This window comes from Taudactylus pleione, unplaced genomic scaffold (genome assembly GCF_031769625.1).
Source record: "Taudactylus pleione unplaced genomic scaffold, aTauple2 ptg000019l, whole genome shotgun sequence".
Classification (NCBI taxonomy): Eukaryota; Metazoa; Chordata; class Amphibia; order Anura; family Myobatrachidae; genus Taudactylus; species Taudactylus pleione.
In genome coordinates, this window is record NW_028284421.1 from 7,452,433 (window position 1) to 7,472,475 (window position 20,043).

General features: G+C 42.6%; 1 long non-coding RNA gene across 1 annotated transcript in view; it reads right to left on the minus strand.

Annotated features, from left to right (window-relative positions):
* Positions 1-12,634: 12,634 nt before the first annotated feature.
* The window catches only part of LOC148540311 (uncharacterized), a 34,394-nt gene continuing 26,985 nt past the window's right edge, over positions 12,635-20,043 (minus strand). The window contains exon 5 of the long non-coding RNA XR_015869442.1: positions 12,635-12,675. This is a non-coding gene — a long non-coding RNA (uncharacterized LOC148540311). The remainder of the gene's footprint in view (positions 12,676-20,043) is intronic.

The following is a 20,043-nucleotide window of genomic DNA, read 5'->3' on the forward strand; positions in this document are numbered from 1 at the left end:
CGAATGTAGATTTGCATTAATGCGTGTGCATGTGTGCAATATGGGGTTTTTTCGGGCTAAATGAGACCTTGTTATTGTTTTTTTTAAGAGTAATATTTTCTTTTTGGTTAATGTTTCACATTAAAAATGTTTTTAGGTATACATATTTGCTAATATTACAAACTATACATCATTTAGGTCAGGAGCGGATCCAGAGACATAGACGGAGGCATGCCCGACCCCTCTCCCCAACTCCCACCATCTCCTCCCCTGCCCAATCCTCCCAAATTTCGCCACCCTCCCCTGACCTGGTCATCCCTATTTCCCCTCCCTCTCCTGCTCCCGAAATCCAAATCACCCCTCCCTCCCCTGTCCTACCCATCCACATTCCCACACGCTCCCCTGATGCACCCACTCCTGAATCCAAACCCTCCCCTTTATCCCCCCATCTTCACCCATCCACTGGCCCACTTCGGAGGAAGAGGATCTGGGCCAACCTGGCCCTGAACATGCAGGTATTTTTTGGGGGTTGTTTGTTTGCAATTATTGTGTAAAAATGTGCCCTATATGCATACACTGTTGTATCCCTGCTTACAATCTAAGGGCAGTCCATTTTTTGGTTATTTTTTGTTTATTTTGGGTGATATGTTTTAAAAAATTTGGCTTCAATTTTTTTTTTTACATTTTTTAAAAACGCATTTTTATTTCTTTGTCTTTTTTGGATTTTTTTTACCTACATTTTTGAACAATTTATTCATGTTTCTAAACAAAATAAACTTTACAATAACCACATATGCCAGAGCCAAATACAAGTTTCATTGTTTTTGTTTAAATTTCTACAATAAAATAAATCTACAAATGGTGTAAGGATTAATTAAGATCCCAAAGTGATTGTTCCAACCACTATTCTCATGTTCATGTCTTTTTTATTTTGTTTTGTTGCCAGTTGGTAAGTAGGCAAATTTATGTTACCACTATAGTTTTGCCACAAAATTAGCATGGTATGTAAACTTTAGTTAACTGTAAATAATCCTGTTATTCTTGTATGTATTTGTTAAAAAATTCACATTTATTTGAAACTCATATTTGTCTTTCTACAGACCCAAGGATGTGGGATCAAGCCATTTTGGGCCAGATAATGGCAATGAGGGGACATTTTGTCCAGCTGCTGGTCGCAATGGACCATTTGATTGTGTTTTTGCAACATTAATTTATTATGTTTTTTCTTTTGTTAATAAAAGCTGTTTGTTTAAACCAATCTCATTTATTGTCTCCAAAATTAGCTCACAAGGTCAATTTTTGAAAAAAATTTTGGTGTAAACATTTTGGTTTATGGATTTTGCATATGAAAATGCAAACAATGTGGCATATTTTTGGAGTAAGTATTCTTTAAAAGTAAATCTTTAATAAAAAGTGGTTTCCCAGACTTTAAAGTCATATTTGTACATTCCAAGAATTGGTCCAATTGACATTAACTCCATAATGTTTTTAAAAAAATACCTTATGTAATTATTTAAGTTATTCAAAAATATCCATGCAACTCCCATAATAATTTAAAAAATAATAAAAAAGGTAGGCCCAACTATGCATACATGTTAATTGTTATTTTTAAAATTGTTTTGCCCCAAAAAGTTACATTTGTTAAAAAAACCCTTGTAAATTAAGTTAAAAGGTACTGTCCATTTGCTGGTTTTTCTGATAAACAAAAACAAATAATTTTAAAAGTAGTTTATTATACAATTTATCATAATACAAAGCAAATACACACAAAGAATGGAGAAAAAAAAATCAAGAACTGCTTGAAGATGGTGCATGCCAACATGTTGTCCCAAAATCAGGTGATATGTCCAGGTGTAAAGGTAATTTTGGAGTCATTAATGTCACAGGTGAGCATTTTCAGGAAGTAAGAAGGTTGTTGTTTGGATTTTGCAAAAATAAAAAATAAATTTAAAAAAAGGTTAATATTTGAAACATAGGATAGTAAACACACATAATTTTCAGTCTTCACAATGTCAACAAATGTAAAACCAAGGAAATGCAAATACCTGAAAAAGCAGGAAACGACATCATCATGTATGGCCTCCCCTGACACACTCTTCCGACCAACCTCGGGGGGGGCCATCCTCAGGCAAGGCATCCTCTGGCTGCATTGGGACACCACTCCTTATGGCGATGTTGTGAAAAATCCCACACAGGACCACAATTTTGGAAACCATAGCCGGCAAATACATGAAGTCGCCACCAGAGCGGTGGAGGCATCAAAATTAGCCTTTTAAAAGGCCGATACAATGCTCCACCACCTGCCTGGTGGCAGTAAGTGTGGAATTATATTGACTTTGTGGCCCTGGTGTGGGAACCAAATAAGGAGTGAGCAGCCAGGACGTGCAAGGGTAACCACTGTCTCCTGTGAAAAAAAACAAGCATTCAGTACCATTTCTAAGTCAACAGTGTTTGCTTAAAAAATTAGGGGTACCACTTACCCAGAAGCCACGCGTCACCAGCTTGTAGGTTTAATTTGTGCCAAAGCCCTGATTGCCAGATGACAAATGAATCATGTGCACTTCCAGGATATTTGGCATTCAGGGACAGGATCTGGAGGGAGGCATCACATACCACCATTACATTCATCGAATGAAAATGCTTGCGGTTCCTAAATATGGCCTCCAGCGCTGCTGGAGGCTGAAGTGGTATGTGAGTGCCATCCACAACCCCTATATGATGTGGGAAGCCTGCAATTTGGTAAAATTTCTGCTTCACCACATTAAGGGAACCCATATCCAATGGCATATTAATAAAATGATGTAGGTGCTTAAACAGTGCATCCATGACCGCCCTCAGGATCCTTGAAAAGGAGGATTGGGAAATGCCTGCAACAATCCTAACTGTGGTCTGGAAGGATCCTGAGGCACAAAAATGTAACACCGACATTAACTGCGTAAGTGGTGGTATTGCTGTTGGATTGTTAATTTGCCTTTCAAGATCACTCTCTATCAATGAAAGAGTGTCTAGGATGATTTGGGGTGGTAGGCGATACCGCTGTAAAACCACATCAGGCATTCCAAAAAGGGTGACACGTGTTCTAAATATCTGGGGCCTTGCACGCCTACAATGCCTACGCCTAGAAGGATGTTCAGGTTGGTCGGGGTCGTGGACCATTGCCACTATAATTCGCCCAACATCAATCTGAAATGTTAGACAATGTAGTTAATTTTCTAAAATTTAAAAACAAGAAAATATACTTATCTTTTTGACACATTAAGAAGATTCTTACAGGGTTAGGTAGTGACATCTTGAAGAAAACCTACGAATTAGATTTAACATAAATAAAAAAATAATAAAGACAGCCTAAGGCAAAAATATAAAGAATGCATGCACTACACAGATGTTGTTAGTGTCTGATTTTATTCTATTAATCCAATGTACGCTAATGCCACAGACAGGAGCTGTGCAAAATATACGCAATAGAGGACAAAAAATACTGCTAAATGGTACGCTAACGCCACAGACAGGAGCTGCACAAAATATACGCCAGACATTTCGCATTTTTCAGGGCAAAATATATGCCAGACATTTTGCATTTTTCAGGGCAAAATATACACCAGACAATTCGCATTTTTCAGGGCAAAATATATGCCAGACATTTTGCATTTTTCAGGGCAAAATATACACCAGACAATTCGCATTTTTCAGGGCAAAATAATCATTTGGCCAAACCAAAAAAAAAAAATGCATAATGAGATCCCTTAAAAAAACCATGATAAATGTTAAAAATAAACAGGGTCTAATGTATCTCAATAAACACTTACCGTACAAAGACGATCCCGAAACTCGAAATGTAGTTCACAATACGAAAGGAGATAAAATGTAAAAAAATAAAAACAATAAAAAAAAAAAAAAAAATTATTAACAAACAAAAAAACAAAAAAGCGAACCACCAAACTTACCTCAAAACCCAAAAAAAAGTCTTATTACAAAAACGCAAAAAAACACAAAACCACTCGACAGCTCTCAGCAAATTTAAACACCTTCACAAACAACTCCGCACCTAGAACATCCACCAACCACTTCTATCAACCCACCCTGAAACAAGGCCACAAAAAAGCCTTAAATAGACCTAACTTTCCCGCTCAAATCAATGACGCTCAATAGATGCGCCCGTATAATGCACACGCATCTATAAAAACGTCACGAGAGCACACAATGGGTCTGCTGAATTCAAGGATTGAATCATGTCCACAGAACAGCAGCAAAGCCAAAATCCTGGACAACAAAGTAAGTAGCTACAAAATGAAAGTTAGCAACCCAAAAAAAAAAAAAAAGGAGAAAATTAAAAAATGTTTTTGTTTTTTTAAGGTGTGGAGACAATGAGGAGGCTGCGGGGCCTAGTACCCAGCCAAGGCCTAAAAGAAAAAGGCAGCCGCAATTCACAAGAAATGAGATGGAGGTTTTGGTGCAAAACTGTATTGACAACCTGGCACAGGTGCCACGAAATATGGGTGCAAGCCAGAGATGGAAACTGTGGGAGGACATAGCCAGTGCTGTCAATGGGGTTGGTGACTTTGTCCGTTGAACCAAAGAGGTCAAACGCCGGTACGTAAATGCTCTTACCTAAGTCCCAAAATGTTGAGGAACATTTCAAATCTAAAATTACTTTTTTTACCAACAGATGGAGTGACTTCAAATATCGGCTAAAGCAAAAGTTGGCTGATAGGGCTAGGCATGCAAGGGGGACAGGTGGTGGGCCAACCCCTGTGTCACTGGAGCTGACCGATTTGGAGGAGCTGGCACAGGGGTGTGTGCAGGAAGGGGAGGTGTTTGGCATGTCCAACATGGACACAGACATGCCAGACTTTGCGGCTCCACATGTTCCCGCAGGTCATTGAGATAAAACTGTTTAATTTTTATTTTTGTGAAAACTTAAAAATGGACTAATATTTGTATGATCTCTCTTTTTCACACAGGCACAGAAGAGGACGAGTGTGCTCCAGAACTGAGTTTTGTCCGCAGTAGATCTGCAGGCTTTGCAGGGGAGGAAGCAGTATTTCCGTCTTGGGACCCTGTGGCGGACAGTCCAGGGCCTTCCCCCTTGCAGGCAGTGGCCCTTCTCTCAGATCTCAATGATAAAACAGATAAAAACACAGAGATTCTGATGAGGATGGACACCAATCTGCTACGGGTGACGGACGTCCTGGAGGAAAACGCTGCGGCCAATGTTAGAATAGCTAATGCCCTGGACCAGCTCGTCCGCCTGCGCATGTTGGAGCCAGCCTCCCTTCCTGCCGGAACATCAGGGCCCTCCACCTCTGGCACAACATCAGCCAACCCTCCAAATGTGCCTAGCCCTATGCCTAGGCCAGAGGAAACACCAGCTACCTATGGCCAGGCAAGGCGTTCGATCAGACGGACAAAATCATGCTCCCTCCAACATCAAGCCAAGCGGGGGAGAAGGCGTTGACAGCACTGGCAAATTTCCCCACATTCCATCTCTGTGTTTGCCCCATATTTTTGCACCTCAAAACCTCCCTCTCCTTTCTTGTGAATTGTTTTTTTTTTCTTTTCATTACTTTATATATTTGAAGTTCCATAAAAAATATTTGGACTATAAAATTACCCTAATTTTTGCAAAAAATGTGAACATTTATTTATTTACAAATAAAAAACAATAACCCCCCAAAAAATGTCTAATTCATTCTGAAACGGCTAAAAGGGACTGTAACAAACATAATTAAATACTTAACAAAGGTCATATACTTAAAAAAATGTTTAAGTTAAAAAAAACAAAAAGGTAACAGGTAAGTAAACAATAACACAAGCCAAGCAATTAGTAGCTGATTGTCTTTCTGGATTTTAAAAAAAAATGTTAAAAACTAAAATTTAAAAAAAAAAAGGTGTTGGGCTTTTTAAAACCATGCGTACAGAATACAAGAAAAACATCTAAACATTTTTACCTTTATTAAAACATTTATTTTGTGATTGCTGTGATTTCTAAAAACAAACAAATAGGAACGCAACATGCGTTCCAAATTTAGCTAATATATCCTGGCCATTGCAAATCACCTTCTCGCAAGTGATCCAATTATTAGGTGGTTGGTGTTGTGCCTTGTAAAGGAGAATAGCAAAACATCGATTCGCTGAGGGAGCTACGAAGAGACCATCGTCTGCGAGATCCAATACCCTACCACAAGCTGAACGAGCAGTCATAATGGAAACTGGATCACACAGTGACGTATATAAAAAAAACATCCAAATTGGACGTTCGCACAAAATAATACATGTACGCCCAAAAAACGGCTTGACACACCTGCGTTCTCTCATGTCCACCCCCGTTACCACCCATAAACGAAACATTCTATCAAATTACATAGGTCACTATCTGTTCGCTGTGTAAACGAGTGAACGAAAACTGACCGCAATGATCCGGCTGCACATGCGCAATGAGAAACGGACGCATGCATGGTTTAAAACAATCGAATGCGTACGAGCGAACGGCTGATAGCGTCCGGCTCTGAATCGGGCCCTGTGTCTGTTCCATAGTAATCCTCTTCAATACTTTTATAGTACTTTTTTGGGCCAACTATAAATGTTATGAATTCCAGTGACCACTCTAGTAAGCCATCTAGAACTCAGGTCTTCCACCACTAACAACCGCCCATTGTTCCCTTAGAGATAGTAGCTCACCTGTACTTAGGCAGCTGCCTAGACTTGCTGTTCAGAGTAGTAGCAGCTTACAGGTATGAGTTGGAATCCTGTGATGAGGGAAAGAGTTGGAAATGGAAGGGTAATTAAGAGAGGTGCGGCTTGTGTGCCGATAGTGCGGCAAATGTACCAATGGTAGAAAGCCGATTATGAGTACTGCGGCTTTGAGAGCCAATGGTGCGGCAGGAGCCTATGGTAGAAAGCTGATGAGTACTACAGCTTTGAGAGCCGATGGTGTGGCAAGAGTGCTGATGGTGCAGCAAATGTGCCGATGCTACGGCAAATGTGCTGATGGTGCGGCTTGTGTGCCGATGGTGTGGCTATAGCCACTGGTAGACAGTTGGTAGTAGATGCTGTGGCTTTGAGAGCCGATGGTGCAGAAAATGTGCTGATGGTGCAGCAATAGCCAATGGTAGACATTTGGTAGTAGATGCTGCAGCTTTGGGAGCCGATGGTGCGGCAAAAGTGCCGATGATGCGGCTTGTGTGCCGATGGTGCGGCAATCGCCGATGGTAGACAGTTGGTAGTAGGTGCTGCGGCTTTGAGAGCCGATGGCAGCACGGTTATAATGATGCGGCTAGGAAGCCGTAGGAGAAGCTGGAGAGCCAGGGACAGCATGGAAGCTGCTGGTGCCGCAAAAGCCGATGGTAGAGAATTGGTAGTAGGTGCTGTGGCTTTGAGAGCCGATGGCAGTATGGTGGTATAGGTGCAGCTAGGAAGCCGTAGGAGAAGCTGGAGAGCCGGAGACAGCACGGAAGCCACTACGGGAAGACCAGAATCTTCACCACGAGGAGGAACAGAACGCTGACCATGCTATAGTCGGCAAAGTGACAAAGGTCCAGTGTGTACAAATAGGAGGACCCACCAATCACGCTGCACAAATAGGAGGACCCACCAAACATCACTTTCTGAGGTGTGACGATCGCCAAGCAACAGTGGAAACTGTAGTAACCCCATCCTGACTGGGTAAACTGCTCAAGGGAGACAAGTCGTGACCGCAACTTGTAACAGGGAGATGAAATTGTCAAAGATGTGGTATATGTTGGATGATGTTCAGGAAATAAGGAATTTAAAGTATGACTGTTTAGTGAAGGTAGTCAGTGTGAGTGTGTCTTTCTCCAGTATCATTCAGCTATATGGGTACATTTCTGGAGGTAGTGAGTGAGTTTCCATGATCGAGTGATGGAGCCTGAGGGTGACAGCTAGGGCAAAAGTATTGAGCAGAAGTGAGGGTGAAATTATAAAGTGACACAACTTGTTCAGAGCAGGAGAGGATGGAGATGGAAGAGAGGAGGGTGTCCAGAGAGGAGGAGAAAAGCAAAAATGTCAATTAATCATAGCTTTCCTAGTGGCAATTCTTTCTACCTTTCCCCATACATTCAAAGTATACATATAAACAAAACTGTTTAAACAATACAGACACTATAATAATCTACTCTTTTCTGTACATCATCTACCATGTAATCAAATTAATGAGACTTCAACAGGAGTCTAGCAGAATATAAATCAATGAATAAACATATTTTACTGCACATATCACTGGGAAAATGGTGCGGTGGCCATTTCCCCGGCGTTTTGCACATGTTTCGCAGAAAAATCACTAGGAAAATGGCGGCAGCATAATTTCCGATAAGACATGCAGTGTAGACTCTGGCACAGCGCCTGAGTCTACTAGTGCTCACTAATGCGCTGCACCCCCGTGTCGGGTAGAGAGTAGAGGACCCGGACGGAGAAGCCACCTCCTCTCCTAATGCGCCCCTGATCACCCCCAATGTTCCTTTCGCAGATGGAATCAGCTAGGAAGTGTACTCCTGTGGGGTCTTTTCCCATAAATTCTCAATTTCAGAAAGAAACTATGCTATTGTATACAAGGAACTATTAGCAATCACATTTGCTCTTCAGGAATAGCAGCATGTATTGGATGTGGTGAAATTCCCTGTAATGGTTTTTATTGATAATAAAAATCTGCTCTACTTGCAGACTGCTTATTGTGTGAATTACCATCAGGCCAGATGGTCATTGATCTTCGACTGCTTTAACCTGATAATTGCATTCCCATCTGGCAATAAGAATTGTAAAGCCTATGTATGGTCCCACCTACTTTGTACCACTGACCAAGAGGCTTCTTTTGAGAAGAAAACTATCTTGGATGTTTCTTTTCCCTAACCAAAGACAGTGAGACTTCCCTCGGAAAAATCACGTGTCATCAGAGTTATGCCGAAGATACTCCTGTGGGCATATACATCTCGCTACACCAGTCATGCAGGGTTAAAGAAAATCCTAGATTTGATCCATAGATGTTTCTGGTTGCCATCTGTACCTCAAGATGTAGAGGATTTGGTGGTAGCTTGCTCTATCTGTACTCACACAAGATTCAGCCTAAAGTAGGTCCCTATACATACTCTACCAATTCCAGACTCTCAATGGACACATATTTGCATGGACTTTATTACGGAGCTACCCTCTTGTCAAGAATTTAATGCCATCTGGGTAGTGTTGGACAGGTTCCCTAAGGCAGCTCATTTTGTTCCTCTAAAAGAATTGCCCTTGGCTCCAAAGCTAGCTGATGTATTCATCAAAGAAATCTTTAGGCTGCACGGATTTCCTAAAAACATTGTTTCTGATTGGGGAGTACAGTTCACTTCCAAATTCTGGAAAGCTCTTTGCAAGTGCTTTAATGTTAAATTAAGCTTCTCTTCAGCCTACCATCCTCAGAGTGTCACAGCTCGAGGTATTAGAAGGGGTGGACCCGACCTGGGTTGTAGTACAGAGACACCAGGACCAGGAGAGAGTTGGAATTTAGATGGTTTAATATGAGTCCGTTGCATACAGTTAAATGAGAACTAATGAGAGATGTTAACTATAGTCCTTAGTGCAGGGATGCACAACTGTAGACACTGTAAAACAAAAGGTAAAAGTCTGAGGTTCAGGGGGTACTGCAGAGAAGAACTGTAAGGTTGAATGCTGTAGAACTTGAGATGAAAGCTTGTTTCAGCTGGTGGAAAGCCGAAATAGCCTCAGGAGACCATGCACCAGGGTTAGCACCTTTTCGAGAGAGAACTGTAATAGGAGCCACCAATGAAGAAAAGCCCTTGATGAACTTGCGGTAGTAGTTGGCAAATCCTAAAAAACGCTGAATGGATTTCAAGGTAGTAGGCAAAGACCAGTCAAGAACGGCTTGCAACTTCTGTGGATCCATTTGTAGACCGGTTCCGGAGATAATATATCCTAGGAAGGGAATGGTTGAGGTCTCGAAGGTGCATTTCTCTAGTTTGCAGAAAAGCAGGTTTTTTCTTAAGCGAAGCAAAACTTCCTTGACTTGGGAACAATGCGTCTGAAGGTCTTGGGAGAAGATTAAAATATCATCCAAGTAGACTACGACTGACTTGTATAAAAGGTCCCGGAAGATCTCATTAACAAAATGTTAGAAGACTGCCGGGGCATTGCTGAGGCTGAGGGGCATCACTAGATATTCATAGTGCCCGTCCCTGGTGTTGAATGCAGTCTTCCATTCATCTCCTTCTCGTATACGGATCAGATTATACGCACCCCTTAAGTCAAGATTGGTAAACACAGAAGCACCCTTCACTCTATCGAACAGTTCTGTGATGAGTGGAAGTGGATAACAATTTTTGATGATAATGACATTGAGTCCACGATAATCGATGCAGTCAATTGGGCAGTCCCATTCACGATGAGGAGGGAGAGTGTCAGCTCCTTGTTTTCTGAAGACGTCACAGAAGTCCTGATACGTCTCTGGAAGACCTTCTAGAGGTTTCACACAGGAGTTTCGTATAGGAACAATTTGAGGAAGACAGTTCTGGAAACAAAATGGACTCCAGGAGACAATTTGCAAGGACATCCAATTGATTCGAGGATTATGTCTTTGAAGCCATGGGAAGCCCAGGATCATTTCATGAGAGGCTTTAGGAATTACAAGGAAGGACATGGGGCCTGATTCAGAGCCACTCGTAAGCAGCAGCTCGTTCGCTCCGAGCGATGTTTGCCCAACTGCGCATGCGTACGGATCATTATACGCATGCGCGAACCAGTCAGTGCACCCGAAATTCATGTGCTTGCAAAATAGCGAATGCCTGCTAATTTGAGTTACAGGATGAGGCGTATGTGGGTGGTAACAGGGGAAGGTGCTTGAAAACGGGGAGTGGAGAACCAATCGCAGGCGTGCTTAAAGGTCAAAACGGGCGTTTTATGGGTGTGCATATTTAAAACAGCAGCGTCATTGATCACGTCACTGGTTTTTTTTTTAGTCAGAACTGCTCGCAAAATTGTGGTAGCAAAAACCAACCACAAGAATAGCGAGCAGCTCATACCCTGTTCGATGTACTTGATTAATCTAATAAATAGCGGACATGACGTAGGATGCGAGCGGCCAGGGGGCGTAGTTTCCCAAAAAACGACCGCAAGTTTTGTTCGCTCGTTCAGACCTAGAGGCGTGCACAGACCGCAAACAGCGAATGGTTAATTTGAATAGCCACCCCTATTTTCTGGACGAGCGAGCGCTAATTGCGTCCGGCTCTGAATCAGGCCCATGGTTTCCACATGAAGCACCCCAACTTTGAGCTTCAAAGGTTGGGTGCGATGTGTAATTCTCCCACCGATGATTCGACTACCATCTATAGCAGTTAAAGATACTGGTTGTGATAGCCACTCGGTAGATATGCGATGTTTGTGAATGAAGTCCGAAGTGAGGAAATTCCCGGCAGCTCCAGAATCAAGCAAAGCGAGAACACTTAGGTAGACTTGGTTCACTTCCAACAAGGCAATGAGAGTAGGATCAGTTTCCTTGTGTGATTCCATAGGTACTCCTAACCTAACCCCTCTGTCATAGGTTAGGAGGGGGTGTTTCCCGGATGGGAGGGACAAGACTTGAGGTAGTGATGCGAAGAAGCACAGTACAGGCAAAGATTCTCTAGACATCTCCTATGACGTTCTTCAGCATAGAGTCGGGAACGATTCACTTGCAGGCTCATCAGGAGGAGTAGAGGGTGAAGTAACTTGGGGAACAGGACAAGTTTTAGGGCGGTCGAACCGACTTCTTTTCATGGCTCGCTCTCTGTGACGCAGGTCGACTTTATTACACAGAGAAATCAAGGCGTCCAATGATGAAGGTAGCTCATGGGAAGCTAAGTCATCCTTAATTTTGTCTGACAACCCATTCCAAAAGGCTGCAAGTAAAGCATCCTCGTTCCAGGTTAGCTCTGAAGCTATGGTGTGAAACAGGATCACATATTGACTGACAGTCCTGCTTCCTTGACGGAGACATAACACATCATTAGAGGCTGAGGTCGTTCTACCTGGTTCATCAAAGATTCTATGGAAGGTTGTCACGAACTCAGTATAGTTAGATAAAATTGGGTCAGCTTTCTCTCAGAGAGGAGAGACCCAGTCCAAGGCTTAACCAGTCAGTAGTGATATGATGTATGCTACTCGGGTTCTGGAAGTAGGGAAGCTTGCTGTCTGTCAGTTGAAATGAAGCTCGCATTGATTTAATAATCCACGACAGAGCTTTGGATTCCCATCAAATTTATTGGGAAGCGGTAGCTGAAGACGAGGCACTGGAGGAGAGACCACTACAGGAGTGGTTGCTGAAGTAGGATTACTGGGCTGGAGATCAGTTCTAGATATTCCTGAGAGGAGAGTTTGAACATCTATCATATCCAGACGAGTAGATATATCCTGAACATATTGCATCAACTGCACTTGTGCCGACTCTTGTCTATCCAGGCGATTCAGAAGATCCTGGACAGATCCAGGCCCAGGGCTCTGGGTACCAGACGGATCCATGTGGCCAGTACAAACTGTCATGGCTCGAGGTATTAGAAGGGGTGGACCCGAACTGGGTTGTAGTACAGAGACACCAGGACCAGGAGAGAGTTGGAATTTAGATGGTTTAATATAATTCCATTGCATACAGTTAAATGAGAACTAATGAGAGATGGTAAATATAGTCCTTAGTGCAGGGATGCACAACTGTAGACACTGTAAAACAAAAGGTAAAAGTCTCTGAGGTTCAGGGGGTACTGCAGAGAAGAACTGTAAGGTTGAATGCTGTAGAACTTGAAGATACATTGAATACTGGAGGGTAATTATTATTATTATTATACTTTATTTATATGGCGCCACAAGTGTTCCGCAGCGCCTTATATAGTACATAGAACTAATAGGTGAACAAAAAACAAGTAACTTACAGTACATTACAGTGCAGAACAAGGACACGACTTATATACATTACTGAAATAGTGATTAAAGCACTCACAATAAGCAGCCGGGAGTTGGCAGTCCCATGTTAGGTGCCCTAATGGGGAGTAGAGAGCAGAAGAAAATGTAAAGAGAAGCACATGAGGGAAGAGGTCCCTGCTCATGAGAGCTTACATTCTAAGGCAGCGATTTTCAACTCGAGGCACACTAGGCAAGATTTTAAAATTGCCAAGGCACACCATCCGGAGATGCGGCGTGCGCGACCTATGCAAAAACATACACATTGGCTCTCACATAAAAAAACACGCATTGGCCTTTACAGGAATAAAACACACATACAATGGCCCCAAAGATATAACACATACATACATAGGCCCCCACAGAAAAAAAAACATAGGCCCCCACAGAAAAAAAAAAAACAACAAGGACCCCCACAGAAACAAACAAAAAAAACAACAACACATTGCTCTCCACAAAATCAAATCATACTGGCTACCACATCAAAAATAAATGTAAATTTTTTTTAGACTTACCTGTCTGTCATCGGCTGCAGGTTCCCACAGTGCAGAGCTGTCAGCAGTGGCTGGCTGGTCGCGGGCGGCTAGGAGGAAAGGGCTTCCTGGCCGCTGGAGGGAGAGATGTACTGGCTGGCCACGGGCGGGTGGGAGAGAAGGGGTGGCTGGTCGCGGGCGGGTAGTACTGGTTGGCCGCAGGCAGGAGTTAGTGAAGGGGTGGCTAACCGCTGGCGAAGGTGGGAATACTGCCTGGTCGTAGGCGGGAAGGAGAGAAGGACTGGCTGGCCGCGAGCGGGAGGAAAGGACTGGCTGAGACTCTGTTGGGGCGGGCAGGCAGGCAAGGCAGGCAACGCGGCATGCGTGACCTGTAATGTCACGCTGCCGCGTTCAGGCAGGTCACGGCCCGGGCGTGCCCCTGAGCCTCCCCGGGCCGCAGCTCTTTAATGTGACCGGCAGCTATGATCCGGAGGTCTGACACGCTGAAGTGCACTGAAGTGCGGCTGGGACACCTAGGAAATAGTGGGGATGCAGGCAACCACCTTCAGGCATAGGCCCCACTCTGGATTCCACTGACAGAGGTGGCCGGCGACTCAGCAAGCCGCGATAACATAAGCGCAAGGGGAGATGCAGGGGTCTCAGACGGAGGTCTCTAGCACACAGTTTGTGACACAGAGTAATGGACAAACCATATGGGTGCATCAAGATCTGGAACCATTTATCAGAATCTACACCTAGGACAACAGAGTTTCTCTACTGCCATGGGCTGAATTCGCTCATAATAACTTATCATGAAGCCTCAGGTCTTTCTCCTTTCGGTTTTACACACAGAATGGGTTCCATCCTTTCTTACCAGAATTGCCCTCCTGTCAGTCAGTACCCCTCCCTGCAGTTTGTGAAACCAGTAATAATGTTGTCAAGATTTGGAATAAGGTAAAAAAGAATCTATGTAAAGCTTCTAGCTACAAGTTCATCTCCATCAAGAAGAGTCGAAGGTTCCTTTGTTAAAATCAGGAGATAGGGTTTGGCTTCCAACAAAACACCTACAGGTGAAAGTTCTATTAAAAAGGCTCGAAAGAACAGAAAAACATTCATAGTGCAATAATGTAAATCCTTCTAAACCCAAAGCAGGTAAAACTGTCTCGCCTACTGAATATGGTGGTCTACTTTCACAGTAGACAAAAAAGGCATTTCACAGTAGACAAAAAAGGATAACACCGTTTGGCATAGGAAACCTTAACAATGATTTTCTCCTCCTCTCTTCCTTATCATGCAGCGGGACATTGAATATACCACGTGCTTCCGGTGAGTCCGGCAACAAGTCAGAACTTCTGGGAACGATGGTGGAGATGGAACTTATTTGATAGGACGGTACATATTTGCGTCGTCATTTGCACCGGAAGGAGTATTATGTTAAAATTAAGCGGGTCCTTCTGTACCAATGGAAGCAGCAGAGCGGCTCTCATGGGAGTGGGAGAAATTTATTTTTTGTATTTAGGTAATAGCTTTTAGCGAATCCATGTCTGCAAATAGGTTTTACAGGCGATGGTATGGGGGTATAAATACTGGCCCCGTTTGGACTTCCTCCATTGTGCCTTGAGAAAGATACATATTCAAGTATCGAAATGCGTTGGAAGGCAAGGAGGTATATGTGCTGGGAACTTGTGGGACCTTACTTTGGCTGCATGAGGGGATCATTTGGGTACGCCTGATGATCTTGTTTAAATACCGCCTTATTGTTCATTTGCTTTTGGTAGACTACAACATCTGGTGAGAGGCCACTTTTTATCATATTCATATTTGGTGTTTATTGGTTTTAAGCTAAATACAGTATTATGCTATTTAAGTCTTTTTCCAATTTATTACATATATCGGTTAGCCGAGTGTAAGGCATGATAAGGAAGAGAGGAGGAGAAAATCATTGTTAAGGTTTCCTGTGCCAAACGGTGTTATCCACTTCCCCAAATGCCTTTTTTGTCTGCTGTGAAAGTAGACCACCATATTCGGTAGGCAAGCCAGTTTTTACCTGCTTTGGGTTTAGAAGGATTTACATTATTGCACTATGAATGTTTTTCTGTTCTTTTGGGCCTATAGAAAAGTACATAAAAACAACTTTCATTAAGAAGATTATCAAGTCTTTATGAACTTTATAGCACCGCAGGATCTATTGGTGATATTTTTCACATGTATAATTGTTAGAGTGTAAGGTGACACTACTGCACTGAGGGTTCTGAGGAACTGCTTATTATATCGCACATTTTGGATTCACATTTATATATTTGTGTCCACCCTGATACGCCCAGGGATCACAAGCTCCTTCTCAAGTGTTAGCAATGCCATACACAATTGCACACGGCATAAGACACTTGGGCTTGGGAATGCGCCATAAAGGATTCCTGGAGTTATTGCTCACTGCGTCCATCTCTGAATTAGGCCCTGAGAGCATCCACATAATCCTGGTGAAAATTGTGTCAGACAAGCTCAAAAGACATTGATGAAGGCCTACTTCAAAGCTAGCTACCTGGAAATATGGTAATACTACATGTAAATTGGTGTTGGAAAGTCGATATTAAGAAGATTTCAAATGTTTAATTCCAAATGCTCTCCTCCGCTGCAAAAATCAATCTTCACTCATGGGGGTAAATTTACTAAAGTGAGAGTTTTTATAAGTGAGTTTTAGAAGAGATGTTGTACATAGCAACCAATCAGATTCTAGCTATTGTCTTCTAGAAGGTGCTAGGTAAATGTTAAGTAGAATCTGATTGGTTGCTATGGGCAACATCTCTTCTAAAAACTCACTTTAGTAAATTTACCCCATGCTGTCAATCTGCAGCCAGTGATCATTGTATTTTTGGTAATATATTGACATAATGGTATTATTGTTTGAGTTTGTTTGCATGTTCTTGTTTAAACATACCAAAGTGCAGTTTGTTCTCTGTATAAGAGTATGTTTAACATGCAGAAAATTTGATAAGTGCAAAATATAATTTTATTGACCATGTTTTATGAATGCAAGCTACATACTGTTACCAATTATATATTTGAATAATGTTGTTATTGTATGTTAAAAATTAATAAACTATAAGTTACCAGAACCTTCAGACGCCGAAACCTATAACATCTGCACTTTGCCGTACACATTGAAGGTACAATAACTGCGCTGATATATAATTAATACGGGTATAAAAACGATTTAATTTGCTTCTTGCAATGAATGACAAGGAGGCTTTAATGCTAAAGTATGAACACATAATAAACTTCCAATTATGATATGCAGGTTGAGTCTCCCATATCCAAATATTCCGAAATACGGAATAATTTTGGCATGACTGAGATAATGAAACCTTTGATTTGTGATGGTTCAATGTACACAAACTTTGTCTAAGGCACAAATTCTTAAAAGTATTGTATAAAATTACCTTCAGGCTGTGTGTATAAGGTGTATATGAAACAAATGAATTTCATTTCTGTACACAAACTTTGCTTGAGCCACAAAATTATTGAAAATATTGTATAAAATTACCTACAGACTGTGTGTATAAGGTGTATATAACACATAAATGCATTCTGTGTGTATATCGGGGTCCCATTCCCAAGATATTTCATTATGATATGCAATTATTCCAAAATACGGAATATTCCGTTATCCAAAATACCCCTGGTCCCAAGCATTTTGGATATGGGAGACTCAACCTGTAACATTAAAAAACACAAATGTATACAATAAAAATATGAAAATAAGCCAGCAGCGAACATGTTATTATAGTACAAGTTTATATATAGTGTAGGTGCAGTTCATGCTAAGGTTGTAGTAAGAACAATAAGCAGCAGCGTGTATTGGCGTTCACTTCTCTATGAGTTCATGCAAATTGATACCAAATCCTTCCCATGTGTACATCCGTGCAGCCGTATGTGCAAGGCCTGAGATGTCCAATATATTAATATATATGATTTAGCGATCCATGCTGAATCAGACCCATAGTCTGAATCAATTGCAACAGCACCTTTGTGCGTATGCAATGTGTAATGCATGAGTCTTTAGTGTTTTCAGAACTTTTTTTTTAATCTATATTTATTAAAGGTAGATAACAGGTAAATAAGGAAAGAAAAATTCAGAACTTTTTACGCATTTGCAGTTGCAAATAATCACTCAAGTACGAGAACATTCGCATTACATGCATATGGCGGGAGACTCAGAATCAGGTCAACTGAGTCAATTAAATTAATAGCCCACATACAAACAATTCAATTAAAATAATCCTCCAAATGGAATAGTGAAATTGTTATAAACTTCCTTGTGTGGTTTAATAGGCCAAAGTTCCGAATGCCACAATACATAACTTAGCCATAAAAATATGGTACCATTAAAAAAAAATATATTGAAAATATTACCACAGTCTCTGCAGCTGAAGTGGGTACCTACAGTATTTTAGTGTGCCAAATAACCCAGGATAGATTTTGTAGTCACAGTTAGTCTGTGTCCATCACTTGCAGTGTCTTTCAGTTTTCCTCCCCCTATTCACCTCAGCCACACCATATCCTGTTTTTTTTCCACTTCACCCTTCACTCAGTGTCTACCTAATCCTCTGCTCTGCCCCCTGTTTCCACCTCCACCCTTTCCCCCTCGTCTCCTCCATCTCCTCCTTCCCTTATCTCCCCTTCTCTGTTTGCCTTCCTCCCTCTCCTCTCCCACTACTACTACTCTTTCATTTCCCATCATGGTCCTATTACTCCACTGCTAATCCCTCCTCCAACACTTCTCTCCATGTCACCTCATCCCACCTCCATCCACATCTCATTAAACTCCCTCCCTACCCAGCACCTAAAGTTTCCCTTCACACTACTGGTGCCCGCACAAGCTCTCCACTCTATTCATCTCGGTCACCAAAATTAATCTCACATACTCATTTCAGCAATCCTGATAATCTCGGTCACATCTCCCCCACAAATACTGTCCCTTTCTACTGTGTCCTCTGAATGCCAGATCGGTCTGTAATAAACTAGTTCCTACCCGTGTCCTTTTCATCTCCAACAACTTACACCTCCTAGCCATTACTGAAACCGGGATTTCACCCTCTGACACCACTTCTCCTGCAACTCTCTCCTTGGGGGCCTCACCTCTCAAACCCCTTGACCCGGGGGTCACCATGGTGGATGGGTCCTTCTATCCCCTAGTTACTCTTGCCAAATCATACCCTCTGAACCATCCCTTACATTCTCTATATTTGAGGTTCATGCTATACGCCTCTTCCAACCAGTACACCTGCGAGTAGATGTCATTTACCATCCCCCTGGCCCTCCATCCAAATTCTTTGACAACTTTGCCTCCTGGCTCCCTCACTTTCTCTCCTCAGACCTTCCCTGCATTATCCTAGGTGACTTCAATATTCCAATTGATATCCCCACTGAATCCTCTGCTTCCAAACTCCTTACCCTCACATCTTCATTTGGTCTCTCCCAATGGACCCCCTCCCGATCCCATGTGAGTGGGGCATTCGCTTGATCTGGTCTTCACTCACTGTTGTGATATTCCTGATTACACCAACTCCCCATTCCCCCTCTCTATCCATTACCTTCTCTCTTTTAACTTATCCCTCTCTCCTGTCCCTCCTTAACCTCATAAGGCCACCATCACTAAGCGTAACATTGAGGCCATCGACACCTCTTCTTTTTCTTCCCTGCTTGACTCACTTTTCTCCCCTATCCTCTCTCCTGCCCTGAACAAGCTGCTTCCCTATAGAATGCCTCCCTTCTACTCTTTACTATTGCTCCGGCAAGCACTACTCACCGTCGCAGATCCACACCTCAACCCTGGCATTCCAGATACCTGCAAAAGTGTTCAACGCCGAGCGACTGTGGAGAAGATCACACTCTAAGGCAGATGTTCTCCATTTCAAATTTATGCTCTCATCCTACAGTGCTGCCCTTTCCCTCTCTAAAAAAATCATATTTCAAGCGCCTCATCTCCTCTCAATCCTCAAATGCCCAGCATCTCTTCACCACCCTGAACTCACTCCTCTGCCCACCCCCTCCTTGCCTTCTCTCCTTGCTCTCTGCCCTTGACTTTGCTACCTACTTTACATTTAGAATTGACTCCATATGTCATGACACCATATCCCACCAGTCCCGCAGCACTACACCTCCCCCCTTTCCCGGATCATCCTTCCCCTTCCATTTTACCTACTCTAACATCTTTCTACCCTGTATCTGGAGAGGAGGTCATGGCCCTCATCCGGTCCCCCCCTTCCACGTCCCCCCTTGACCCTATCCCTTCACGTCTCCTCCGCTACCACTCTCCTTGTGCCTGTTCCCATCTTGTCCACATCCTCAATCTCTTACTCTCATCTGGCACTGTACCTTCTGCATTCAAACATGCCCTTGTCTCCCCCATTCTTAAAAAAACAAAAACAAAAAACTTACCCTTGATCCTAACACTCTCGCCAACTATCGGCCCATCTCTCTCCTCCCTTTTGCCTCCAAACTCCTTGAGCATATTGTTTACAACTGCCTTAGCACTTTTCTTTCCTCCAACTCCTTCCTTGACCCTTTTCAGTCTGGCTTCCATTCTCTCCACTCCACTGAAACTGCCCCACAAAAGTCAGCAACGACGACTTTGCTGCCAAATCCAAAAGCCACT